Source organism: Sapajus apella, unplaced genomic scaffold (genome assembly GCF_009761245.1).
Source record: "Sapajus apella isolate SASKATOON/1434 unplaced genomic scaffold, GSC_monkey_1.0 scaffold557, whole genome shotgun sequence".
Taxonomy (NCBI): Eukaryota; Metazoa; Chordata; class Mammalia; order Primates; family Cebidae; genus Sapajus; species Sapajus apella.
The window spans coordinates 1-27,511 of NW_022437485.1; the positions used below are offsets into that span (position 1 = coordinate 1).

The following is a 27,511-nucleotide window of genomic DNA, read 5'->3' on the forward strand; positions in this document are numbered from 1 at the left end:
ACAGGGTTGTGCTGTTACCCAGGTTGGAATGCAGTGGTGCAATCTTGTCTCACTGAACCTCAAACTCCTGGGCTTAAGTGATCCTCCCACCTCAGCCTCCCAAGCAGCTGGGACTACAGGTGTGTGCCACCACGCTCAGCTAGTTTTGTATTTGCTTTTGGTACAAACGGGGTCTTGATATGTTTCCCAGACAGGTCTCAAACTCCTGGCCTCAAGTGGCCCTCCCACTTCAGCCTCCCAAAGTGCTGGGATTATGTACGTTTATGCCCAGCTACGAATGTATTTATTTTAATTGCTTATAGTCTTTCTCTCCTCTAGAATACATGCTTTGTGAGGACAAGGACAGTGATTTTGATTGTTCGCAGCTGTATTTCCCTTCCCTCGAATAGTGCCTGTTACTTTAAATATACTTGTTGAGTGAATGAATGAATGAATGAATGCACACATAGACTCACACACCCGCACACACAGACAAAAAGATGTCACACATATTGACACACATTCTTACTCAGACACTCTCCACAGAATGACACAACCACACACAAAATACACACAACTAACACATTCTCATGCACATGCTCTTGAATGCCATTGAAGGCCTGATTTTTATTTTTCTTCTCTCTCTTTTTTTTTTTTTTTGAAACACGGTCTTGCTGTGTCACTGAGGCTAAATTGCAGTGGTATGATCACAGCTCAGTATAACCTTGAACTCCCAGGCTGTAACAATCCCCCCACCTCAGTTTCCCAAGTAGCTAGAACCACAGGTACCCGCCACCAGGCTCTTTAATTTTTTAGTGCGTTGTAGAGACAGGGTCTCGCCATGTTGCCCAGGCTGCTTTCAAATGCCTGGCCTAAAATGCTCCTCCCACCTCAGCCTCTCAAAGCTCTAGGATCGGGTATGAGCCACCTCATCTAGTCTTGAAGTCTACTTTTCATTTAACATGACATTGTGAACATTTCTCATGTGATTATGTAGTATTAGCTTTAATTTTTTCTCCAAATTATTTTAAAAATTTCAAAGAGTCCAAAAGTTGGAAAGAATACAATGGTCACCACAGATCTAACTATTTCCTTTGTGTATGTAATAAATTATATTTCCATGATTTTTGCTGAAACATTTGACAATCACTTGCCAACAGCATGACCTTCATTCCTCAATACTTCGGTGGTCATCTCTTAAAAAGCAACATATTCCAACAATAATATCATTACACTGAAGAGAGCTACTACAATTCCCTAATATTACAGAATTTCAAAGTCATGTAAAATGGCCTTAACCATTTCCCACGTCTTTCTTGTGGAGGTGAGCAGCTCTCAGGAGCTCCAGCCCTCTCAGAGTTTCTGTTCTTCCTTCAACTTCTCTCTCCAGCCCCTTGAGACCAACATTTGGGGAAACTGAAAAGTAGAAACATTTTCTTCCACTCTCTATTGTTCTGTTTTTGTTTTTTTTAAGGTCCCATTTACTCAGTTTTCTTTTATTTGGGAAAAACACCTCCATGTCCACATAATACTCCAAGGTGTGGAGACATATATTGGCATTATGAAATCTGAGCACACCTCCCCTGGGCCTCGGTCCCCTCAGCAGAGCAGAAGAGGGCTCCTGTGCTGGGATCCATGGGGGACCCAGAACTGGCACCTCCTGAAGAAGGCAGCAGGGTAGACCTGAGACCTAGAATGAGCTCACTTCCTTTCCTCAGGGTCAAGAATCAATCCTCTAAGAAGCCCTCTGCCTCAGAAACTCCCTGCTGTCATCAGGTGGTCAAGAAAGTTCCACACAGCACGGAGACCCAACCACTCCACCATCCTCACTGCCATGGACAGAGCCCAGGTGAGAGCCACCCCTGCTCCTCCCCTGTCTCCCACAGCCTCAGCACCATCGTCTTCCTCAAGCCTACCAGGACTGAGCTCATCACGCCCTCTCCCTGTTTGTGTCAGTCACACTGGGTCCCCCACATACTCTGCACTTGAATCCTCACAAGGCTCTGCACACCCCTATTCTGTCTGCATCATCCTTCCTCCCCAACTCCAGAAATCTTCCCACTGCACCCCCTGGAATTCTCAGCCCATGATCAGCAAAACCTCCACAGCCTCTCTCAGGATGTCCCTGCACCTCGCAGCTCCAGCAGAAACCTGGGTTTCCGGAGGACACAGACCCTTATGTTCCTTGAAAATTCTGGATATTAGACTTTGTCAGATGGATAGGTTGCAAAACTTTTCTCCCACCTTGTAGGTTGTCTGTTCACTCCGATAATAGTGTCTTTTGCTGTGCAGGAGCTCTTTTGTTTAATTAGATTTCATTTGCTAATTTTGGCTTTTGTTGCAATTGCTTTGGACGTTTCCTTTATGAAATTGTTGACTTTTCCTATGTCCTGAATGGTATTGCCTAGATTTTCTTCTAGGGTTTTTATAGTTTTGTGTTTTACATTTATGTCTTTAATCCACCATAGTTAATTTTTGTCTAAGGTGTAAGGAAGGGGACCAGTTTCAATTTTTTGCATATGGCTAGCCAGTTCTCCCAGCACCATTTATTAAATAAGAAATCTTTTCCCAGTTGTTTGTTTTGGTCAGTTTGTCAGAGATCACATAGTCGTAGATGTGCGGTCTTATTTCTGAGTTCTCTGTTCTGTTCCATTGGTCTATGTGTCTGTTTTTGTACAAGCACCCTGCTGTTTTGGTTACTCGTCTTGTAGTACAATTTGACATCAAGCAGCACGATGCCTCCAGCTTTGTTCTCTTTGCTTAGGATCATGTTGGCTATACAAGCTCTCTTTTTAGTTCCATATGAATTTTAAAGTAGTTTCTTCTAATCGTGTGAGAATGTCAATGGTAGTTTCATGAAAACAGCTGGATCTATAAATTACTTTGGGCAGTATGGCCATTTTAGCGATATTGATTCTTCCTACACATGAGCATGGAGGGTTTTTCCATCTGTTTGTGTCCTCTCCCATTTCCTTGAGCAGCAGTTTGTCATTCTCCTTGAAGAGGTCCTTCATTTCCCTTGTTAGCTGTATTCCCAGGCTGTATTCTGTTTGTTTGTTTGTTTGTTTGTTTTGACATGGCGTTTTGCTCTTGTTGCCCAAGCTGGACAGCAATGGCACCATCTCAGCTCACTGCAACCTCCACCTCCCAGGTTCAATCTATTATCCCTCCTCATCTTCCCGAGTACCCAAGATAACAGGTGCATGCCACCATGCCCGGCTAATTTTTATATTTTTAGGAGAAACTGGATTTCACCAAGTTAGCCAAGCTGGTCTTGAACGAGATCTCAGGTGATTTGCCCGCTTCAGCATCCCAAAGTGCTGGAATTACAGGCATGAGCCACCACACCCGGCTCTCTTATTCTGTTTGTGGCAATTGTGAATGGGAGTTTATTCATTATTTGACTCACCGCTTGTGTACTGTTGCTGTATATAAATGCTTGTCACTTTTGCACATTGATTTTATATCCTGAGACTTTACTTAAGTTGCTTATCAGCCTAAGAAGCCTTTCCGCTGAGACAAGGGGGTTTTCTAGATACAAAATCATGTCATTTGCAAAGACAATTTGACTTCTTCTCTTTTTATCTGAATATCCTCCCTTTCTCTGACCTGATTGCTCCTGCCAGAACTTCCAACACCATGTTGAAGAGGAGTGGTGAGAGAGGGCATCCTTGTCTTGTGCTGACGTTAAAGGGAAGGCTTCTAGCTCTTGCCCATTCAGTATGATATCGGTTGTGGGTTTGTCATTGGTGGCTACTATTATGTTGAGGTATGTTCCTTCAATACCTAGTTTGTTGAGAGTTTAAAAATATAAAATGCTTCACGAACTTGCATGTCACCCTTGTGCAGGGACCATGCTGATCTTCTGTGTATCGTTCCAGTTATATTCTGGGTGCTGCCAAAGTGAGAAATGATCACAAGTTCTTAAAAGTGGAGATAACTGAAGAAATGTAGGTGAGAGGGAGTGTTGGATTTCATCTGCGTCTAGTGAAATGTGACTGTCTCTGTCCTTTATTCTTTAATGAAGTGGTAAAATGCATTACAGATGTAAAGTTAAAATTTTCCTGTGTTCTTGGGATACATAACCTGGGCAGGATATTTAATTTGTTTATAGCTCATTGGTGGACACCTTCTACTACTGTTTTTCTCAGTATTTTTATGTCTAATTGCTTAGAAGTGACTACCCTATCATGCTTTTCTCTTATGTATTCCCTAGCTGACTCCAGAATCAATGTTATGTGTGCATAAACAATAATGAATTTACTAGGTCTCTCTATGTTTCCTTATTCTCTTGGATATTATGTATAAGTTCAGTAAACTTCTTTGAAGGTTTGGTAAAACTTATCTTCAAAACAGCCTGGATATGCCTGAAGGGAAATAACATTTTAAAACCATTTTAACTTCTTTACTGATAGTAAGTTCTTCCCATTGGCATAATCTTGTTCATCGTTTCAAAATTATTTAAACCTCTACTATATCTTTAGTGGCATGTGTATCTGTCGTAATGCTATCTTATTCTGAATTACCATTTCCTGTTTTGTCTCCAACCAAAGTAACAGCTGCTTTTGGCAGGCTGGGCCCTCAACAGTGGCAGCTGCCAGGTCAGCCTTGGTGAGGGGTGATGCAATTGCTGTGCCCATGCAGTGTCCATCCCAGCCACCACGGCCACTTTGTGCAGGGACTCCATGAGCAAGCCCAGTGTGGCTGAGTGACATTATCCATCAAGCCATCTCGCCCACCTGATCACAGGGAGCCCCATCCCCAAAAGACCCTCTAGTAGGCATCCACACAACCACTATCTTCACACATTCTGTGTATAGTAAGAGGTCTCTGCGTACCTTTCTCCTCTAAGTCCCAATTTTTTAACTCTATTTTCCCCAAGTTCATGACTGGCCAGCCAAGCCCAGAGCCACTGCCCATGACTCATTCATTCATGCACTACTGGGGCATCACTTTACATCCTCCACCTCCCATGGGCTTGTCTGTAGTTTGATTCCTGGTTCCTGGCTCGACATCCATTCCCAAAGCTTTTCTGGTGTCAGCTACCAAGCCGACTGCTCTTGTTGTCAATTCTCCTCTTTATGTGTATTTATTTCCTGGAAAAATTGCACTGATTTTTTCAATGCAGCATTTGCAAGGATGTGCAGTAGGAGCGATTCTTCTTATTGTAGATGGAATTGCTTCAAAACACCAGAAATGTATATTTGAGTGAAGGACAACATGCATGGAGAAAAGAGGACAATCCTTAAGCAGACAGTGGATTTTCACAAAGTGAACCCTCCGGCAAACAACACCCACATCCAAGCACAGCAATCATAGCCCCAGGGAAACACCTTTGGGTCCTACTCAGTCATAAACCAGCCTCCCCCACCCCAGAGGAGCCACTCTTGATTTCTAACACAGATTTGTTCTTCCAGTTCTGGCTGAATGGCATTACACAGTCACCATCATGCCCTGGGGCTCATCATCTGTGTGTGTGGTCGTAGGCTAGTCCTTCCCAAGGCTGTCAAATGCTGCACTTTATAAATAGCTCACACTCTCTGTCCCTTCACTGTTGATAGACAATTGTGTTATATCCAGATTTTACAAATCATGCTGCTGTGAATATTTTCATATGTTTTAGCACACACATACATGCATTTCTATTGGTTTATAACTAAGAGTGCAATTGCTGGGTCATAAGTGAGTAGATGCTTGGCTTAGTCTCTCAATAAACAAGTGTCTAGTCATAAACAAACAGTAGAGGAGGGTAAATCTCTTATTTTAGAAATTATTCAGATAATAAATGAGGAAGGAATGAGATACTGAGACTATAATAACTGATTTGCAACACATAAGGAATTAACAGATTTAGCCATTGAAGAGCAATGGCAATGAACAACACAATAAAGAAAAAAAAACTAATGTTAGGTTCTTCCTCTTGATGGAAGAACACAGTAGAGTACCGTCAAACAAGAGCAAGTTGTTTGAAAAGGAAATCAAGCCTGAACTAAGCTAACCTCCATAGCCAGTCACCGATTTAGAGGCAATACAGATCATAGAAATACATATCCAACTACACCTTGGGAAGCAGGCAGCAAAATGTGTATTATGGGAAACTCTACCACACAATATATATTTTGGGGAAGAATCTATAGAATAAAAGAGAACAAAAGCATATTTCTAAAGGTAAAACTAAATTATAATTTGGGATGATAAAAATATAAAATACAACAAAGAAAGGATGACCCTAAAAGTCAGGATGTGTTTTCATTTGGGGGAGGAAAGAGTTTATTGCTGAGCTGGAGCAAATGATGGGGATTTTGGTTTGCCCCGCAAATGTCTATCCTTGGTGGTTAATGGGTGTTTACTTTTTATTAAAGGACACAAATTTTAGACAGTTTTTTCCCTTTGGAGTCCTACATTTCATTTTATGACACAAAGCCTACTGAAAAAAATAATTCAGAGAGTATGGTTACTGTTTGGAACAAAGCCTCCTCCTCATCCTGCTCTCTGGACACTGAGCACCCAGGACCACCAGCAGCCCCAGGACCCCCAGCAGGGGTGACCTCACTTCCAAGTGTGCATGCAGTGCACATCACCAGAGGCAATGTACAGGTCTACTCCTTGACTCCTGGAAAAACCTGACAGGACAGGGCTGAGGGGAAGCCTTCCCCGCCGTCTGCAGGCTCTTGGCCATCAGTGTAGAGGGAACGTGTCCTCACCTCTCCACACGTCCCTTTATGGCCAGAGCCTCCTCTCTGCATGGGGAGGAAGCCCGGGCTCTTCCCCTGAACACGGTGACATGGATCACCCCAAAGGTGGAGATGACACCATTCCTCCCCCAGCAACCTCACGCTTCTTTGGTTTACAGGAAAATTGATGCAGGCTGGTGTCCAATGAAGAAGTCCCAGGTGCCTAGGAAGGAGAGGACTGTGCGCGAGCTGCAAAAGGGAGCGCGTGGACCACCAGGTGGCGCTGCTGCGCCGCTCCTGCTCCCAGGAGGTGGACGCCCAGGATGGGCTCTCAGGTGGAGAGGGGGATGTCATTGCTCATCCTCCAGCTTCCAAGTAGAAACCTCCCTGCCCAGCCCATCTCGTTCTCCCTGAATCCTCAACACTAACGAGGACTGTCTCCTTCTCACCTCCCTGGACTGGACTTTCTATCACTGGAAAGTGCATGTGATTTCTAGTTTCAGCATGTCCTGGCTTATTGTGCTGCCAGGAAAATAAAATCAAAATACACGTTGAATAAATAACAAATAACACATAGTGAGCAAAGGCTTTGGCCTCCCAAAGTGCCGGGATTATAGGCATGAGCCACCAGGCCTAGCCAAGTTAACTTGTATTTTTTATCATATAGATTTTTTTGAAAAAAAAAAAAAAAAAAAGGAAATCACATATATGAATATCTTTCTTCTGTTATTACATACTATATTGCTTCAGAGGTAAAATAAATTATCATACTTTCAAATTATGTTCAATTTCATTTTTTGTTACTTCTGTGACTTATCTTTACATATCAATTTCTTAGTCTAAATTTTGTTTTTATATTTAATGTAAAATACGAAATTACATTTCCTTAGTATAAACCAGGTTATCTCACACATTTTATGAAATTATTTTTGTTTCCTCTTACTTTATGACATCTGTTCTTTAAAATTTTTACATCTATTTCTGCGTTTTCTACTATATTCTATGAATCTATATACCTATTTTAAACCAGAATCATGAATTAAATTACTGTTGATCTATCTATCTATCATCTATGTTTGCAATCTAATGGGAGTGGTCTTGCTCAAATAGACTTCTGTTTTTTCAAAATATGTTTTGGATATTCTTGATCAGTTCATGTTATTCCAGATGAATTTCATGTTAATTTTAAATAAACAATTATTCAAAGTTCATTGGAATTACATGAAGTCAAGAAAAATAGGTGAGGAAGAAGTGACATTTTTATGATATCTTCTCACCAAGAAATGTAGAACATGCCTGAATATGTTCAAGATGTTTTCCATATAGTCTAAGAAAATACTTTGTGTATTTTTATTTTTATTTATGCTTATGTTTTTAATTGATAAGGTTTTGCTATGATTACTTATAAATAGCCTTAAGACTGGGCAAGGTGGCTCATGCCTATAATCTCAGCACTTTGGAAGATGCAGGCAGGTGGATCACCTGAAGGTCAGGAGTTTGAGACCAGCCTGGCCAACATGGTAAAACCCCGTTTCTACTTAAAATATAAAAAATTAGCCGGGCGTGGTGGCATGTGCCTGTAATCCCAGCTACTTGGGAGGCTGAAGCAGGAGAATTGCTTGAACCCAGGAGACAGAGGTTGCACTGAACTAAGATAGTGCCATTGCACTCCAGCATGGGCAACAAGAGTGAAACTTTGTCTCAAAAAAAAAAAAAAATAGGCCGGGCACTGTGGCTCACACCTGTAATCCCAGCACTTTGGGAGGCTGAGGCGGGCGGATCACGAGGTCAAGAGATCGAAACCATCCTGGCCAACATGGTGAAACCCCGTCTCTACTAAAGAATATAGAAATCAGCTGGGTGTGGTGGTGGGCGCCTGTAGTCCCAGCTACTCAGGAGGCTGAGGCAGAAGAATTGCTTGAACCCAGGAGGTGGAGGTTGCAGTGAGCCCAGATTGCACCACTGCACTCCAGCCTGGTGCCTGGCGCCTGGTGACAGAGCAAGACTCTGCCTCAAAAAAAAAAAGAAAATAGCTTTAATACGCCACTACACTGCTGTCTAATTACTATTACCAAGAACGGCTTAAGTTGTTCAAGGCAAGAATCACTCTTTTTGGTAGCTGTCTCCAGCACACATCTCTTAGTATGAATGGTTGTAAAGCACGATATGTACCTTGCTCTTTAAGTTTATAGCTGAGTAGTTCTGTTGTTTTTATGAATAGGACCTTTTATTCATGAAGTTAAAAGTTTGTCTTGTTTGACATGTAGTAAGGTTATTGATTTTAAATATTTATTGAACATTCAGCACTTCATTCATTTGAATAATTTTTAAAGCTAATGTATTTAGATTCTGCAGACATGCAACCACTTAAGATGAGCAAATAATGGTACTTTTTTAGATTTAAATCAAATAATTATTTGTATTACTTGTCTAGTGTTACTGCAGGAGACAGAGCTTCACAAATAATGTCAATAATATTAGTGATGGTGGAATTCCTCGGTCTAGTTCTGATTTATAAAATAATGTTTTGAGGATGGTCTTGTCACTTATGCCTATAATCCCAGCACTTTGAGAGGCTGAGGTGGGAGGATCACTTAAGCCCAGGGGGTTTGAGACCAGCCTGGGCAACACAGGGAGAGCCTATCACTACAATAAATTAAAAAATTAGCTGGGTATGGTGTTGCACACCTGTGGTCCCAGCTACCTGGGAGGCTGATGTGGGAGATCCCTTAAGCCCAGGAGTTTGAGGGTGCAGTAAGTTATGATCATGCCACTGCACTCCAGCCTGGGTGACAGAGAGAGACTCCATCACAGAAAAAAAGAAAAAAAGAAATAATTTTATTTCTGTGTCCTTTCTATTTTTATTACATATGTCCTGCTTTCCTTCTCCACCACATCAGTCATTCCACCAGGTGAGCCCATGTTTACAACCTGAATGAATTCTTCCCTATTTTTGCCCATGCTCAAATAATCATATAGAGACATATATGCATAAACATATACAGGGACTTTTTTGATCAATATAAGATCATGCTAGGAATACTTGTATGCATCTTGCTGTTTTTATTCCACAAAACCTCACAGAAGTCCCTCCAGGACAACTGGGATTGCTCTAATTATTTCTTTTTAATGCTGATCCCATAGTGAGTATGAGGATGTACTATCTTTTAATTGTTTTGTGGAAAGAAGCAAAGCTTCTTGTGAACAGAGGTTCTCTATTATATAGAGGGCTTTCTCTGCCTACAAAGTGACTAGAATGTTACTAGGCATACGATAGGCAGGTAGCAAATACCCCTTGAATAGAGCCAATAAATGGAATGGGATACACTCTAGACTGCTTTCTCCATAGGTCAAGGTCAGGTTTATTTAAGCAAAGACCTGAGACTTTCAGATAAGCCAAAGGTGGCCATAAGGGTAGGAAATATTTGGAAATAATATGATCAAGAGATAGAATCAGATGGCTTATCAACCCTATTAAGATAATCAGTCCGAAGTTGGTTTCAAAGAATAACTTTAACCAAATTATGAACTCCTTATCTTCTTTACCTTGAGAGTTAGTGGTAAGCTGGAGGGAGTGAGGCAGGGGCTGTGTAGGAAGTCTCTGAGAAGATTAGGGTAAACCACAGTGGGACTGGGGGCAAGGAAGAAAGCAGCAGTGGTTGTTTGGGTGGTAAGGAGCTTTTGAAATGTTCCAGACTAGATGTAAACAGTGATTAATTTGTCATAGTGAGCCCCTAGCTAGGTAAGGAAGTTGTATAAGCACAACTTTTTATTTAATGAACAATCTACTTCCTCCCACTATATTTAGCTGAAATATTTCCCTTAAGTGTTTTAAATGATATAAGAAAATCCAAAATCTTAACCATGTATCAGAGTCCGGGCATATTCAAAGATTAAGGTACTATAATTTTTACTATTCTTTATTAGCACCAAAGTTGGCTATTTTTCAGACTGATGACAGAAATTAGAATTTGGATATACATATGTTTAGGTGCCCAAGCATCTTTTCCACCAAATCTCTTCACTCTGATTCAGGGCTGGTGGAAGTTAGTATCAAAGTTCTTTTTTTTTCTCCAGGAAGACAATAGAAAGTCACAATAGCCAAATAACTTTAAATCTGTTAGTTCTGGTCAGTTATGACTTGAAAGCTTAATTCTTTTTATTATTTATCACTCATTAAATACTTTGGCTCTCCTTTATTAAATGTTAAATCACTGAAAGTGGTCAAGTTCTTGCTATTTCTTTGAAATGGCAAAGTGTAAGGGAAAAGAGAAAGTGGCCCATTTCCTTGTTAATGTGGCATTCAAACAGAACACAGCATGCTCAACAGACAGGTCAACTGGCTGCTGTACAATTATTCATAACACAAGAGCCATGATTAGGGAGAAAATGTCTCCTTATAGCACCATTGATGTTTCAAGGCAGGAATTCCCTTCTCCCGTAGGGCATGGTTGGCATGTGCTTTGAAAATGCTTAAATATGCTCCTGGTCCCTTCTCTCATCCAATGACAGTGCTGATGTGTTGTCAAGCTTGGTGCTGCCATAGCAAGAGCCCACAGGCTTTCCAAGGGACCTCATTTGCCACAATCACTGCCCGTGTTGATGTTTCCTCTCCATCTCTGCCAAGACTGTTTGAAGCCGTGTTCATAAGATGGTTACTGGAGAAGCCTGAACACCTTAGGATAAGGGACCATGAAACTAAACAAAGTTCTGCACTTAAGCCACATTTAAGGAATCTTGTTGATGGTGAATCTGAACTTTTTTCTCTATGTTCAAAAGCATTATGTATTTCTGCGACATTAGAAGTCTGGCTTTTCTTCCAGTTCAACCAATGAGAGTCATCTTTAGCTCCACAGGATGACAAACTCCATGAGAGTAGGCCGATGATGTGGCTTGGTTACTACTAGAGCCCCAGCGCCCTACAGAGTGGATAGCATCTGGTCAGCACTCAATATTTGCTAACTAGATGAATGGAGCACTATCACTAAGCATGTCTGATTGCTGATAGGTGTTTTACACACAGAAGGAAGTTAGCATCCACTGTGCAAAATGAGACAATACAAAGAGGACAAATTAAAATTTTTCCTCTTACCTTATCTCTACTGCTTCAAATTAGCTGAACTCTAGGGCATTTTTTTTGCTCCAGACGAAATATCAAGCCAGTTTTCTAAGTTCCCTTAACGTACACAATCTCCTTGAAGGGTGCACCTAAAAAAAAAACAAGGCAACAAAACAGCGACCCCACACATGCGTTAGTTAAAACTTTCTTCCACCTGGCTTCAGTACAGAATAGCAAGCTTTGTACAGTGGATTATTGATTTGAGTGAGAATAGGAACATGTTGCTAAAACCATGAAAAACAACAAGAAAACAGCAGAGCATTTTTTCCCCATCATGTCTAGGAGCAGAGAACAAGTGTAGACAATACGTTGAACTTTGACTCCTGAGCCATCTCTCAAGCTGACGCTGCCAAATATATCCAAAACACATCCTCTCATGGATTCTGAAATAAGGAGCTCCCGTTTAGCAAAACCTAGCAAAGAACAGCTCAGTTCACATATTGTATAAATTTTAGGTTTGCTATTTATTACCAGAATATCAATCTATTGTGTAGCTTGATTTTGTTAAAAAAAATAATAATAAAGCTACTATTTTGTACTTTGCAGTACGATAATTAAATAGAAATAATTTCAAGGGCAGAATCTGCCTAAGAGTTTGATAAGACATTCTATAACCATTTGCTACACAATATTTATTTAGACAGATACCAAATTATATCAAAAGATATGCACGAGACATTTTTCTAGGGCCATTTTCCCAAGTCAGATGACCCAGGTCAGTCCTAAGCTGTGGCCAGGGCCAAGTACTTGGATAAAGAGATGTTCAAAAGCTGAGTGGTGCGATCACTGGTTTGCTTGATGTGTTGGTTACTCTAACTTGGGAACCCTTGTCAGAACTCTAACTTGGGTCACACTAACTTGGGAGCCCCTGCCTCACCAGATGGGTCACCAACCCAGCAAGAACATCAACAGCCACGTCATCGCCAAATGGCGTCGGACTCCTTAGATATTCCATTGAATAGTGTCAAGCAAAGAGCAAAATATTTCTAGTACTACACCACCTCAAGGCTGAAGATTAAAATGCAGGGGTGGTAAACCAGTGATGGTGAATTTTAAAAGAAACTGAAAACACATGGATCATAAGATTGAAAAGCAACCAGACTCGCCTGGAGCGCGCGGGAAAGGCGGGCGGAGCACTTTGGAGCTCACGGGGCGCACAGCTGAAAGCTAGCCCTGCTCTGCTCCGCGCGGCTCTCGGAGGTGGAGGCGGTGGTGGGAGGCAGGGCTGAGCCAGCGTCCGGGCTCCGGGGCTCCGGGCCAGGTGGTTGCACCTCCTGAGTGCGGCGCCTCTCCCCGCCACTGTCCCGGCCGGGCCACCTCTGTCATGGCTCTGGCGGACAGCACACGTGGATTACCCGGCGGGGGCGGGGGCGGGGGCGGGGCGGCAGCGGCTCCTCGTGGTCCTCCGAGGAGCCGCAGCTCTTCCCCGACATCGTGGAGCTGAACGTGGGGTGCCAGGTGTGCGTGACCCGGTGCTGCACGGTGGTGTCGGTGCCCGACTCGCTGCTCTGGCGCATGTTCACGCAGCAGCAGCCGCAGGAGCTGGCCCGGGACAGCAAAGGCTGCTTCTTTCTGGACTGAGACGGCCTCCTCTTCTGCTACATCCTGGATTGCCTGCGGGACTTGCAGCTCGTGCTGCCCGACTACTTCCCTGAGCGCAGCGGCTGCAGCGTGAGGCCGAGTACTTCGAGCTGCCGGAGCTCGTGCGCCGCCTCCGGGCGCCCCAGCAGCCCGGCCCTGGGCCGCCGCCTCCGCCCTCGCGGCGCGGAGTGACAAGGAGGTCTTGCTGGGTGAGGAGCTGCTGCAGCTCGGCTACGCGGAGCCCGAGCAGCAGGAGGGCGCCTCTGCCGGGGCGCCGTCGCCCACGCTGGAGCTGGCTAGCGCAGTGCGTCCGGGGCGCGGCGGGCCCGCTGCTCAGCAGTCCCAGTCGCTGGACGGCAGCCGGCGCTCTGGCTACAGCGGCTCCTACACCATCGGGCGGACGCCAAGTTGCGGTGAGCGGCGCGCATCACCGTGTGCGGCAAGACGTCGCTGGACAAGGAGGTGTTTGGGGACACCCTGAGTGAAAGCCCGGACCCTGACCGTCCCCCGGAGCGCTACACCTCGCGCTCTTACCTCAAGTTCAACTTCCCGGAGTAGGCCTTCGACAAGCTGTCCGAGTCGGGTTTCCACAGGGTGGCGTGCAGCTCCACGGGCACCTGCGCCTTTGCCAGCAGCACCAACCAGAGCGAGGACACGATCTGGACTAGCTACACCGAGTACATCTTCTGCAGGGAGTGAGCGCCCCAGACACCTTCGCGACTCCAGCACCCACTCCCCTTCTTGCCCCCACTTCTTTTCCCCTGGTTGCCCCCCTCTTCCAATCTCCCCCCTCCACTAGTAGCTGGGCGATACCTGACCGCCCACCCTCCCTCCACTTCAGAACCTGCAGCCGCAAATCCTCTCGGCTTCTTCGTTTGCTTTGGACGTCCTCAACCGAGAGAACCCAGAGAAACCCCCACCCCACCCCCACCTCCCACTCCTTGCCTCAAACCACCCATCCCCCAGATGGTACCTCAGTCTGGATCTGGTGGGGCAGTGTGGCCACAGAGCCACCAAGTACCTGGGAATGATTGAATTGTTCAGAACCTGATTGGACCGTGTCCAGTGTGTGGAAGATTCCTTGAAATCTTCTCAAGCCCTTATGACTCATTGGGGGTTTAAGAGATCAGGATTGGTTACACCGAGGTGAGTGTTTTACAAGGTCATTACACAGTCTTTTTGGCCTCTTTTGAAGGTAGAGTTTTAGAAGGCTGGATGGAAGATTCTGAAGCTGAAATTAGGACCCCGTGCAGGCAGTTCAGTAATTGTAAATGAATGAAGTTTTGAAAAGTTACAAGTAAAGTAGAAGAATTTAGCGCTGGCACAGTAAAGGATCCTTTCTCGTACAGAATAAAAGGTCTCCGCCTGTGGCTTAAACTTACAGAAAGTGATCCTCCTGGCTGCAGAGGCCTCCTTTTCTAGCTGCTGCTCGCCAGAAGCCCTTGATTCCACTGGCTGTCATGGCAGCAGCTAATGGCAAGAGGGAGAAAGGATGCCGCCGATTAAGCTTGCAAGGCTGCTCAGGTCTCCACGCGCTGTAGGAGGTCACCTGACAAGTGCCCAGTGTAGGGAGCTGGAGCTGGGCAGTGAGTGCACATCAGTCGTGGGTGTTAGGAAAGCCTGTATTCTTGCAGTGAACGCCAGTAGGACCTTCCTTTAGCTGTAAAACTTGGCGGGTGGGGTGGGGTGGGGAGGGAGGAAAGGGTAGGAAGAGTGGGAAGGGAGAAGCAGACATACGCATTTATGATTTGAAAGTTGGAAGTTCGTACCATCTGTTTGAGTACATGCACATTTTAAAAATATCATATAGTAAATGCAAACATGCCAAGCATTTTATAAAGATTAATAACAGACCTACACTTAACTGGCAGTTTATCGAACTTACTGTTTTGAGTCCTAAACTTAGAGTTGTTAATGCTTATATATAATCTAACCAAAGACTTACCCAGTAGGGTTTTAGTTTTTGAACTTTTATTTTCTTGTTGATTATAAATCTTGATTTTAAAATCTGTTTACTTGAGCAAAAGAAGTTTCATTTTGGTTACTTAGACCCAAGATCACTTATTAAAAGTCATTATTTTCTCCAAGCCCAGCAAACATTGACTTCTGGGCAAACCTAAAACCCAAAAATGCCACTTTCATACAGTTTGTTTGAAGTTAAGTGGAATCTTTTCAAATGACAGAGCTGCAGAGAACTCCAACACCAAGGGCTGCATAGCTGTAAAATGGAATTTTTTTTTTTTTTTTTTCTTTTTTGAGACGGAGTTTCGCTCTTGTTACCCAGGCTGGAGTGCAATGGCACGATCTTGGCTCACCGCAACCTTCACCTCCTGGGTTCAGGCAATTCTCCTGCCTCAGCCTCCTGAGTAGCTGGGACTACAGGCACGCGCAACCATGCCCAACTAATTTTTTGTATTTTTAGTAGAGACGGGGTTTCACCATGTTGACCAGGATGGTCTCGATCTCCTGACCTCGTGATCCACCCGCCTCGGCCTCCCAAAGTGCTGGGATTACAGGCGTGAGCCACCGCGCCCGGCAAAATGGAATATTTTTAAATGAAGGCAAATAAGTACTTAAAAGTGAGCTGAGCAATAAAATGACGTTTTAGGTAAATGCAACAGAAATGGAAGGAGACCTGGTTGCCTTATGCCTTTACTCTTACATGGAATAAATTCCTAGTGCATATCCTATGTACACCGTAGGTGAAGGGAAATAAACCTCATTATGCTTCATGCTGTGAGGTGTCCTCTGGATATTCTGTGATGACAGAGAAGTCTATTTTGTTTTGTTTTCAGCATCTTTCTCTAATGTATGTTTTTAAGGATTTTGTAAGAGCTGTTTTCAGTGTTTAAATTAGTGCTATTTTTCCTTGTTTTTAAAAATGAATCTCCTGCTGTATCTTACTATGTCCATATAGATATTACAAATTGGAACAGTTTTGTTCTTAGACTCATGTGATCCAAGCTGTATATACCATATATAAACATTTTACACGAATCATTTAGTTTTTTAATTCATTTACTAATGCTATAAAATTTCCTATATTTACCCCAGTAACTTGCATCAGCTGGTATGTATACTAAAGCAACATGTTTTTGATGAGTTTCTTATAACCATATCTATGGAGAAATTGGGTTAGGAAAAAATGCATAATTGTAAAACTGAGTTTGTTCTATACGTTTTTTCTTGAGTATTGTATTACTAATCATATGTTGATTTACTGTCTACTTAAAATCAAGGTACCTGTATTTTTAATCCATTAATTTTTTTTAGTTGGGAAATAGAAAGATTTTAAGTCTTTTATTAAACTAACATTTTTTGAGAAGTAAAGTTGACTTTATTTACAAAGCCTATAGTTTTAAGGGAAATGGAAGCAGAAACCTAGGAAGTCATGTTTGGTTATATGTTGAATTTGGTCTCAGACTAAGTCATGCATCAGAATTTATCTGTTTGAAGCCTGAAATAATTTAGGACTTATTCAGTGACCAAAAGTGAATGTTACAGAGATTTCTCTACCCCGTATGGCATTTTGTTAGATTGTTCAACAGGAAGCACATGATTGAGAACATCTTGGGACAGATCAAAACCACTGACAGATGGCAAGACTTGGCAATTCTGATTTCCCTTCTCAAATCTGCTCAACTCCAGGAGTCTTGAGAAACTGCTAAAACTTTGTCTCTGTCACTCAAGTCTTGCGAATGTTATCTTGTAGAGCTTTGAGTTGAACTATTCCACTGTCTTGTACATACGCACCTTACTCACTCCACCTTGTCACACCCAGCACCCCCTACATTATTTGAAAGACTGAGAACTTAATGGTGAGGGGCAGTAAATCTACTTCTTTTTTTCCAGGGATGATTGTCCCCTCTAAAGTTAAAGTCAATACAAGAAAACTGTCTATTTTTAGCCCAAAGTAAAGGCTGTGAAGAAAATTCATTTTACATTGGTTAGAAGGTATAAACAGGTAAAATAACTTGACATGAGCACCTTTAGATCCCTTCACCTCCATGGGCTTTGGGCCACAGAATGAAACTTTGAGGCTTGTAAAGTGGATTGTAATCCCCTATAAACTTGAATGGAGGTATTGGGGGTTCATTTGCATAAGCCCTCCAAAGATACTATTCAAATAACCTGGAGTATGTCATAAATTATTCAGATAATTATCACTGCATGAATCTGACTCAGAGGCATGCGTTTACATATGTTGCCCTAATTACTATTTGATGGTCATAAATACAAGTGAATGACATTAGACTTTTAGTAACAAAAATTTTTAAAAATGAGTAAACAATGGTGGTTACAGAAAAAAAAAAAACGGGTACCATGTTTATGTGATTGCGCTAAGTAATTGACATGTTTGTTTTGTAATACATGTGGACAATGAACAGTATTCATTCTAATTTTTCAAATGATATGCTGTAGAAAATATTCCTTGAAGATGTGAGATTTGAAGTTTTTTCCCTTTCAATGTTGTTTTTGTTGTGTTTCTTATTTTTTGATTGATAGCACAATGATAAATTATAATACTAGATGAAATTGTCTTCTCTTTCAAACCAGAGCCATATATATGTGTGTATACATGGGGCCTGCTGCTTCTCTGAGGAAATGCATAATCTGTGAATACTCAGACAAAATGAGCAATCGGCAGTGCTCATAATATATTCCAATTTTTATTGGAATTTTCCATGGAAAGTTATTATTTCAGTAAAGCCATGTAAGGTGAAACTTGGATAACTTTTTACTCTTCAAGTTAGGGGAAATTCTGATCCAATATTCAAATCATTTGTGTACTCCCACATGTAAAATGCTAAATGGCAATGCAGACATTAAGAAAAGTATTGACTGGAGGAGTTGAATTCTGTGAGAATTTCTTTTATAGTCTAAATCACAATATTTTACTCAATTTAGTTTTTAAAATAGTAAACAATATTTTTGTTGTAAACATATCAGAGTCAGTTCTTTGTTTGGAATTTTTTTCCTTACTATAAGCCATTTAAAAACGGAATTAATTTTCTTAGATGGCCTAAGCCTGTCTCTTGAGAAAGAAGTAAAATACTCTTATTTTCAGTATCTGTAGCACCTGATATAAGTTTTTGTGTACCCTGAAACAAGTTATGTTGAAGTTAGCTTTTCTTTGTCATAGTTTTGGACAATAAAAATCTAAAAGTATTAACACTTGATCCTCTACTGGGGCCCTTGAAACTTGGATGGAAGAAATTCAACAGAATATCTGCATTAGAGTATACTCATGTGTGGTAGGAAGATGGACTAGTTGATCAAGATTTGTTGTCACTTACATATTTTGTGATTTTTTTCCAAGCCAGTTTTTTAATATTCTAATTGTGTTTTGAAATATGTGTATTACACTAATTGTAATGTAAACTATTATACAACTGTTTTTGCTCTTTATAGTCAGGTAAATTTTCCTATTGCTATTGAATACAAATGACCATTTATGACCTCTCAAACAGCGTTAAGTGACCACTCAAACAGCTTGTAAGTAACCATTTAGTGACAAAGTATTAAAACATCCATCATGGATGTTAACTTTGAAGATGTAAATTATATAGTGTTTAAATTTTTCCAGGTATCTGAAAACCTTATCTGCTATACAATGTAAGATTCACACAGAGTTATCTGGGATTCTGAAATTTTAAGTAGTACATATCATTAAGCCATTTTCTCTAAATGTAATAAGAGAAGAAAAGAATTGTTATAAGATTATCAGATTTTTCTAATGACACAGAAATGTAAGAAAAAATCCCTTTATATTGAAAAAAGATGAAGTCTTTTCCGCCATGCCCAAACTTTGAGACTTTCTTCAACCATCTAATGCTGTAAAGGTTTTTGTTCTCCTGTTCACAACCAGTTGTATAACAGGAATACTAGATACTGTTTTCCTTCCTGTGTGTGAAGTAATGAATCATTGATTATGTGACTTGTTATGTATTCAATTAAACACTAAAGAATAAAATATTCACTCCTTTAATTATTTAAAAAGAAAAAAAGAAAAAAGAAAAGCAACCAAATGATGACCACATTCAGCTATGGGGAATCCTCAAGGGGATCTGAGTGGAATGAGAAATGGATGGGACCAATTAGTGTATTTGGCTTCCTGAAGGTTTTATTCCTTCTCTTTCCTCGACTCTCTCTCTTTCTCTTTTAATTCTTAAGAATTTAGGCCTCATGGCTTCATCTTTGAGCTCTGTGTTAATTTGAATATGGCAAAAATAGAACAGGAAGTCAGTGAGTTTCACTAAATGTTATCCCCAAGCACAATACCTTTAGCATGTCACTGGCTTCTGACTTTTGGGGAATCCTGTTCCCAATGAGCACATCTGTGTCCCACCTCCCACCACATCAATGTCAGTTTCTTCTCCGGCATTATAACCATGGGAATTTTCATCAGCAATTCTCCGAAGTCATAAATTTATCTGACCTTGATGGCTAGCTCATCCGTCACGGACATTAAATTCAAATTAAACCGCCTTTCAATGTCAGAGAGAGTTTGCAATGGAGAGAAAAGCACTGCTGGATTGAAAAACAGAGAATGACGAAGCTGCTTCTTTCTTTTGTATCTGAAATAGATCATGACCGTCAAAAACTCTCTGCCTCTCATGGGCTCTCTGGTGTGTGTAAGGCACTTCCTCTGCCTATAAGAAAAAAAAAAAGCCAATTCTGAAGATACTGGAGTACAGATATTTTCGTTGGCTCTTAATGCTGCCTGGGAGTCAAAGCCTAAGACTGCCAAAAAAACAAGTGTAAAATATTTCATACAAATAGTGCTACAATTTGCCAATTTGTAGGCAGAAAACAGTAGTGCCACTGAGTTATCACTCCCTTTTCTGAACTCTTATAGCATTTCTTGTTGGAATCACATATTTTGGTGTTTAATCACATGCTGCCTTGAATTACAGCTTAACTGTTTCATAAGTCTATCTCAGTTCTCCCCAAGTAAGCTCTAAGCTCCTAAAAGAAGGAAGAAGTTCTTTAATATTTCTTTAGCAAATCCTTCAGTGTCTGGTAGCATGATATGCAAATACTACAGTTTCAATAAATATTTTTGAATGAAAGGATGAAGTATGAAATCTCTATAGGTCTTTTCCATTGCTGATTTTTCTTTCTGGAGTTTTGATTCATGTCTGACTCCTTATTCCAAAGAGACTATTTTTTAAATTAAGCTAAAAGTTTCAATTTGGGGACCAAATTAGGGGGTGAGGTTTTCATTTTATTTTTTGAAAAAAAAAGAGAGAGAAAAGAAAATATATAATGAAGCTTTCATTTTTAAAATTCTGCATAAGGTGAAAACACAATCTAACCATGTTAAGCAACTAAACATAAATTCCTTGTTTTTATTAAAAAAAAGCCCATCACCTCTGAACTCCTATTCCTTGCCTCTCACCAGTAAAAATAAAAAATAAAAAAATAAAAAGCAAACTATGACACCAAGTGTGTATAACCAGATGGCCAGGCAACAACAGTATCTTATTACTTCTCAAATACTGCAGATTATAAAATCGTGACAGCCTATTACTCATACATTCACATTTCTTACAGAGTAGATCTTATAGCTCCCATATTTTAGTAAACAAAGCTAGTTACTCTGAAATAATTCCTTTTGAAAGCTATCACTCTAATGCCTGCGTATCAACAAGAGTAATGGTCAAGTGCATAAACACTTGAGCCACACCCTAATTAAATTAAAATCTCATTGTCACACAGGACTCTTAGTGAGGCTGATTCTTCAGTGTTACACTCTCAGGCTGATTTCTTAATATGACTTCATTTCAATTTCTTCAGGTCAAGAATTGGAGGAAAATTGGATTTGGATAAGAATTCTGGAGAAACTGGTAGAGATATGTTTGCTTTCTTGACTTAATATTACTTTTTCTCCATCGTCTATGGAGGATCTATCCCAAAGTCCTTAGACTCCCGTCAGTATTTTATTGTTCTCGTCCTTGTTTCCAGTTAGAGCTAATGCTTGCATGCTAAAGCCTGCAGCAGGCAGACACAGGCCTACTTGCAAATTGGAAAACAGAACCTGCCCAAATGCAAAGAAAAGACTGCCTGAAGAAAAAACAATCTCCCAAACCAAAAAGATAATTTTAAAAGACTTCCCTTATGTGAAAAACACTGTATGTAGCAACAATTCAGTCAATGAAACTATTTAAGAAGGCTGTTCGGGTTAGTTTGCTATAAAATCTGCTGTAGAGCTTAACGTATTCAAGATAATACTAGAGTTTCATATTGCTGTTCAACTACGTACGTATGTGACTGCCCCCTCCCTCACCCCCAACAGATTTTTAAAAAAGGTTCCAACCCTATTCCTGCACCAAGTCATAAACAGGAAGGTCCCAGACACTTGTTTCTAAGTTCACTGTTTGAAACTCAGAAAGTCTTTCTATACAGTGGGTTTGCTTCCTGGGTTCAGAGAAGCATGTGTAATGCATAATATCCCTGAATAATTACCTCACCACACACTGGCATGGAAGGAACATTACTCTGTCCCAGGCTCTGTTGGGAGTGTTTAGTTAGTTCTCACAACAACCTCCCTCTACTCAGATGAAACAGAAGCTCAGAGAAGCACAGTAACATACCAAGGCCACACAGCCACTATGTGGCAGAAGTCTGATTTCAGAGCCCACAAACTTGATCACCTGGCTGCATGCCTTCCTGTAGATCCTAACCAACACTTAATAAAGGACATTCATAGTTCCTCCTGGCTTCCCGGGACCTCAACCAGTGGTTGGAGGGTGGGGCTGGGACAGGATGAGGACACAGGCATGGGGACCCCAGGAACATAGAAAAAAGAAGGTAAGGCAGAGACTGTAGGATGAAGAGGGTAGCAAGGATTTGGGGAAAACACAGAAGTGGGGATTCTGAGAGGTCTTGAATTTTCCTCTGCAACACAACCACACAACTTGTGAGAGGTTAAAATTCCAGGTGGCCCTGGACTTAGAAATCTATTCCACTCCCCCAAAAATTTTCTTGCAAACCATCTGTTTCTAACATAAAAAGCATTCCTTCCCATAGAAATAATGTTATAAACAGTGATTAGGTTTCCAGGTTAGCCCACAAAACCTACTTATTCATAATGTAACTTTACTACTATATATTTGCAATAAAGAATAGCAGAAAACAACGGGATTGCAGCCATTTGCACTATATAGCAGTTTTCTTCTTTACTTATTTGTGTTTCTGCTCAGCTGGTAGTCTGGGAACAATGCCCAGCTGGATCGACTTTTAAATTAATTATTACTGTATCGTATTTATACAGCATTTCTATTTTTTTTAAATGGGCATGGCTTAAATTATTAATTGTTTTCATGCCAACATAAAAAACAGGGAGGCCCACCTCTGAAAAGGAGCTGAAGTTTCCAAGCAGGTGAAATACCTATGGGCTGGGCCAGGGAACCTTGCGAAGCTGACTCTATTAGGCTAGAATCTTGCAGTAAAAATTTACCACTTATTCAACCTTGAAATAGAAACTCTGAACTCAGAAATGTAACTGCTACTTCCTGCCACTCAAATGTCATCAGTATCCTCTAATCTAATTGTTCACCAAGAGCAGAGAGTCCCTGAAGTAATCTGATAACTACACATCAGGTAAGTGGCCTGAATATGGGGGTTAGTGTGAACTGTTCCAAAAATTTTATATTGGTATAATATCAGAAAGCTTTTAACAAGGAAACAATCCAGTTTCTCTCTCTCCCAGGAAGCAGGAGACAGCATGCATGCTGGGGGAGGGCTTTGCTATAAGAGCATGTCAAAGTCTTTTGCTAAGTGATCTGAAACAGATGTCTGCATTTTTTAGGAAAGGCACAGAGCCCAGTGGAGGGGCCAGGTGGTCTCCAGAATCAGGAGATGTTCATTTCAGTTGCCAGTCCACGAGATGAAGGAACCAAAGTCTACTGAATAGAAGAGAATAGGAAACCTGCAAACTGAACGCCACATGAAAGGCCTCCAGAGTCTTTAAGAGGGGAATGCCAAAACACAAGACCAAAATAACTTGCTGGAAAAGCTGAAAAACTGGATCTTCATCACTGGAGCTGAAAGTCAATCTACATGATAAAATATGCTAATAACAGAGACAATTTAGAAGATTTTTTTTTAAAGCAATAACATCTAACATGCCAGGCAATGTCTTTTCACATGATTTGACTGATTTATTATTCACAACAAACTTCGAAGTAGCTGCAATAATGGTCCCTGCTTCACAGACGTAGAAAACTGAGGCATAGATGGTTCCATATTGCTTTCCTAAGGTCACAGAGATAGTAAGTAGAGGAGCTGCCATACTAAGTCAGGCAGTGTAGCCTCAAAGCCTGTGGTCTCATCAGCTACCTATATTGCCTCTCAGAATAGCTAATAGTGACTGAGCCCAACTGCCTTAGTCTGTTTTGTGTTGCTATAATAGAATACCGCAGACTGGGTAATTTATAAAGAAAAGACATTTATTTTTTACAGTTCTGGAGGCTGGAGAGTCCAAGATTGAGGGGCCTACATCTGGCGAGGGCCTTATTGCTGCATATTCCACCATGGCGGGAGGTGAGAAAGCAAGAGAGGGCACATGTCCATGAACGAGAGAAAGAGACTGAATTTGCAGCTAGAAGTTCTTCTATAATTGGCATTATTCCATTCACAAAGGCAGAATCTTCACAACCCAAACACCCCTCATTAGGTCCCACCTTTCAACAGAGTTCCACTGGGGATTAAATTCCCAACACATGCTTTTCAGGTGACATTTTCAAACCATAGCACCTTCCTAGTCCCCATAAGCCAGGCACTTTTTCTGGGGATTTCTGGAAATTAGTGTGGGGAGTAGAGAAGTTCATTTTTAAAGTTTCCTTTCTTGTTAAAGAATAAGTGTGCTAATAACTTTGTTGAGCCCTATCCTATGTCACTGTTAGACATGCCATGCTTACAGGCACATAGTACACTCTATGTACTTGTACTATAACCAAGATATCTGTGCTGGACCTGCTCACAGGCATGTGACAGCTCTCCATTGTTTTTACCTTTTTAGAAAAGTTTTAAGTTGTTAGCCAATCGGGTTTTAGTTTAGATTGTGAGGTCTGGCTCCAGCCAACAGTGATCAGACACAGCAGTAAGGACAACCCCAAATGCGTAAGAAATAAATGCGTGTGTATTCCTTTGTTCTTTGCACTTTCATGGCACGATGCCTACCAGAAGTACCCTTTCTGTGGTTCAGGAAGTAAAACTTGCATTGCTGAAAGATCTTTTGTCTCAGTGCTAATTTTTCTTTGCAGCACCGAGCATCTATTTCCAACATATTTCCAACAACTAGTAATCCTCACAACCAGCCCATGAAGCAGGTGTTATTGTTACCACCTCCACGTCAGCGGTTGAGAAACGGAGGTGCAGAGAGGTCAGACAGCATGGTGTCTGGCATTGGCATCTATCTTTTACTACTACACCAAATTGCTCAAAAATTTTAAAGGCTTCCAGGGTAGTGACATAACAAATGCCAACATCATAGTAAGTAGATTCTCCCAAGACATGGCCATATAGGAAAATATAAGTTTTACTCTATTTCTCAGCATTTTTCAAACTATGTTCCTGTAGTTGTTCTGGGTGTTAATATTAAAGTAGAGTTCTATTGCCAAGAAGCTTGGGAAACACTAGTTAAATCAAATTAAACAAGTCTCTCTGCTGCAGGACTTCTCAGAGCCTTGAAGATGCCACTGTGCTTTGCAACTTCCCCATACAAGAATGAATGATATACCATCTTCCAGCTTTTTTGTTGAAGGATGTTCTGAGGGATGAGAAATTCTAGTCATACACATTGGGAACCATTACCCAGCCTTGTTTAATGAGTAATAATCCACATGGTGGATCAAATTCGAAAGCTTTGTGCCTATTTTGGCTAATTTGGGTAACTTTTGTACCCAACTGATCATGGCCTATTAATTCTTTTATTTTTTTTTTAGACAGATAAAGTAAACTTTATATTTTAAGATGAATGCAGATTCACATGGCCTATTAATTCTAAGGATTCTCTACAACCCGTGCTTACCTCTCATCTCTCACCTGGGTTCCTGCAGCAGCCAAATGAGGTCTCCCCATTCCCACTTCTTGTTGACTTCTTGTCAACCTCCACACCAACATGTGGGTTACTCTTATGCACAGAGCTGATGATGTCACTCCCTGCTTAAAAATCTCTCATGACACCCTTTCTCCCATACCAGACTCTCCTGTCTACATGCCTTTTATCACCTGGAGCCTGCAACACGATTCCATGCTCATCTCTGACCCCGACACTGTGATCTAGCCCTGCCTTTCTCTCTGAACTCATGCCTAGGTAAGATTGGTTGATGAGTCAGTCCCTGTATCTAGACTGCAGGCTCCTAAACTGTACACATCCCTGATATCTATTCCACAGTGCCTCGTGGAAAGCAGGCATCTGATAAACACATGCAGGGCAAACAGGCCAGGCCCTCCTGAGTGTGTACTGTTCTCAGTGCCCTGGATGCCCCAGGGTCTGACACACTTGGTGAAATCACATTCCTTGTTCAAGGGCTATTCCAGCATCCTCCTCTATGATGTTTGCTCAGACTCCAGGCAAAGCAGTCACTCCCTCCTCTGTGTCCCCATGACATTTACACATGCTCCTAGTCTATACACCATACTGCATTAGTTGCTGATTGCCTGTCTCTCCAATTAGACTGTATATCCCCCAAAGGAAAAGGTGCCACCTTGGCACCCTCAGGCCCTAGGACCACACCTGGCATTCATTCTAGAAATGTTAACAGAGAGCCCATCAGATGACAAAACACTCCCCTGGCACTGTGGACACTTCAATAGATAAGCCAGTTAAGTTTCTTTTCTTATTGAGCTTACAGTCTAGAGAGGCACACAGAGAAAAACCAAATAAACAGACAGTCATTTAAAATAATTTCAAATTGAGGCATGTCTTCTACAGAAACCAAAGATATAGTAGAAAGGAACCTACTTTAGATGGGCTAGTCAAGAAAGATGGCATTTCAGCTCAGCATTCAAGGATGAGAACCATGTAGTCAGGTCAAGAGTAGTGGGAAGAGGCCCGGTACTGGTGGCTCATGCCTGTAATCCCAGCACTTTGGGAGGTCAGATCACTTGAGGCCAGTAGCTCAAAGACCATCCTGGATGACCTGGTGAAACCCTGTCTCTAATAAAAATACAAAAAGCTAGCTGGGCAAGGTGGTGCACGGCTGTAATCCCAGCTACTTGGGAGGCTGAGACATGAGAATTGCTAGAATCGGAGGCAGGGCTTGCACTAAGCTGAGATCATGTGACTACATTCCAGCCTGTGTGACGGAGCAAGACTCTGTCTCATACACACATACAAAAAAATAGTGGAAAGAGCATTCTAGGCAGAAGGAACAGCATGTGAAAAGTATCTGAGTGCACTTAAAGCATAGTCTCTGCAAGGAACTGATGAAATAGACCAGCTTGGCGAGAACTTAGTGAAGGAAGGTGCATAGTGGTTGTACCGTTTGCAAGGCAGTGACCTCGAGCAAGCCACATGCCCTCTCTGTGTCACAGGCTTTCCATTTGCAGAAATGCAAATAATAGTTTTCACCTGATGAAGCTGGGAGAAAAATGTACATCTGTTCTAAGAGTTTACAATAATGTCTCAATAAATGTTAGTTGTTATTATTATATGGGCAAATGGAACAGAGAATTTAGGCAAAAACTTGAATGACATAAGCCAAAGACAAATGGTGGTGATGGGAAAAGGATCTGGGCAATGAAGCTGACCAGAGGACTTCTGGCACTGCTCACACACCAGCTCAATGCCCAACATGCCCTTTCCACATGAGGAGGCAGCCACAGTTCGAGGCTTTTTAGAAGATTCTTAATCACAACTCTCTTTCCTCCCAAATGCGAAAGGGTTCTTTGGAGTCCTTTCATGCCTTTAGTACCAGCTATTGAGCGTTTTGCAAGGTGTACTGAAATTATTCCCACACTCACCTGTGAGCTTCTCCAGGGCAGACCTTCATTCATCTTTGTTTCCCCCAGGGCCTAGTACAGGACCTGGCCCATGACTGCGATTCAACAAAAGGTGGCTGAATTGGATTAAGAAGGACATTTTAAAATAACTAAATTCTGGTCTATGTTTCAGTGATACTGGCAGAAATCGTTTCATTGATTTTTG

General features: G+C 41.6%; 2 long non-coding RNA genes and 2 pseudogenes across 2 annotated transcripts; 2 read left to right on the forward strand and 2 right to left on the reverse strand.

Annotated features, from left to right (window-relative positions):
- Nucleotides 1-80: 80 nt before the first annotated feature.
- On the forward strand, nucleotides 81-7,230 carry LOC116546063. Its single transcript, XR_004266573.1, has 2 exons — nucleotides 81-119; nucleotides 6,833-7,230. It is a non-coding gene; the product is annotated as an uncharacterized LOC116546063 (long non-coding RNA).
- Nucleotides 3,784-3,882, reverse strand: LOC116546064 (annotated as a pseudogene).
- A 5,822-nt stretch (nucleotides 7,231-13,052) lies between the features above and the next one.
- Nucleotides 13,053-14,052, forward strand: LOC116546062 (annotated as a pseudogene).
- Nucleotides 14,053-17,718: 3,666 nt separating this feature from the next.
- On the reverse strand, nucleotides 17,719-22,466 carry LOC116546061. The gene is made up of 3 exons (XR_004266572.1): nucleotides 22,455-22,466; nucleotides 18,748-18,755; nucleotides 17,719-18,331 (listed from the first exon to the last, which is right to left on the reverse strand). It is a non-coding gene; the product is annotated as an uncharacterized LOC116546061 (long non-coding RNA).
- Between the last annotated feature and the right edge of the window lie 5,045 nt (nucleotides 22,467-27,511).